This window comes from Chionomys nivalis, chromosome 18 (assembly GCF_950005125.1).
Source record: "Chionomys nivalis chromosome 18, mChiNiv1.1, whole genome shotgun sequence".
Taxonomy (NCBI): Eukaryota; Metazoa; Chordata; class Mammalia; order Rodentia; family Cricetidae; genus Chionomys; species Chionomys nivalis.
Genome location: NC_080103.1, coordinates 38,199,503 through 38,200,626, shown reverse-complemented (window position 1 = coordinate 38,200,626; position 1,124 = coordinate 38,199,503).

The window sequence follows — 1,124 nt, the reverse complement described above, 5'->3', positions numbered from 1 at the left end:
TTTCAAAGAAGGTGAAGGGGGAAAAGTGTCAGGATACATAGGAAATGAGTAAACCCTGACAGTGGGTCGCTCATAGTGCTAATCCCATAGTCGAGAATAAGACCACTCCCCCAGGTTAAAGCTGAGTTTGAAGCACGCTTTAATTAAATATTGGTCAGGTGTGTGGGTTCTGGCCGGGTCCATACCCAGGTTCCTGGGAAAATGGCCCAGAATCACAGTGTGTAGAGGCTTAAGAAGGAAAGCCCACAATTCATTGCATTTCCTATCCGGTCCAGTCAGGGCAAGCCTACCCCTAGGCATAAGCCCATCCTGTAAACCTCCCACCTCTGTGATCAAGCACATTGATGCAGATGGGTCAAGCAAACTTGTTTAGGGGAACGAAAACCTGTGGCTTGTTGAGGCCCGTAAACAATAGCCTTGGACATTTCAGGAACTATCTGTCCTTGGGCAAGGGGCTTGCAGATCAAAGACGTTTTTGTTTCATGGGTCTCTTAGGCATAGTAATTAAAACTAAAAATGTAACTTTGGCTCTCACAATAGCCCACATTGAACATCATGTTTCCTTTTCTAGAAACTGGGTCAACACTGTTTATGGATGCTTGGGAAGTTTGGGGTTTGTTTTGTCTTCTTTCTTGGCCGAGGCTTTAGAGCTAGTTTTACGCTAACCTGATTGTTCTTGTAGAGCAGTATCTCCTGTAGAGTTTAGAATGGTACGGTCCAGAGGCTAATCGCAGTTTATCTCCAGCTATTTTTAGCCCACCACACAGCCCCTCCTGGCTCCCATCTATGTTAAAAACCTAACCTCCTAAGTACAGAGAAAACCTTTTGGAGTCTATAAAGAATACCCACTAACCCTAAGGGTGTGAGTCATCAAAACGCATCTGAAGCTTCTAGCAGAGATTTTTCCACACTGCTGTAACCACCCACTCTGTCACACCACTGCCTTTGAAAAGCACCTTGATTTACGACTTCCCTTTTTCTGTTATCATAAAAGCATCATGAGACTGCTTCCAAGTCGATACATGAAATTTGAGGTAACCTAAATCTATGTTTCCAGGCCTCGGTCACTCATAATTTGGCTTCAGAATGAAACTATTTTTTATGCCCTTTGAGTTGAGATTTGT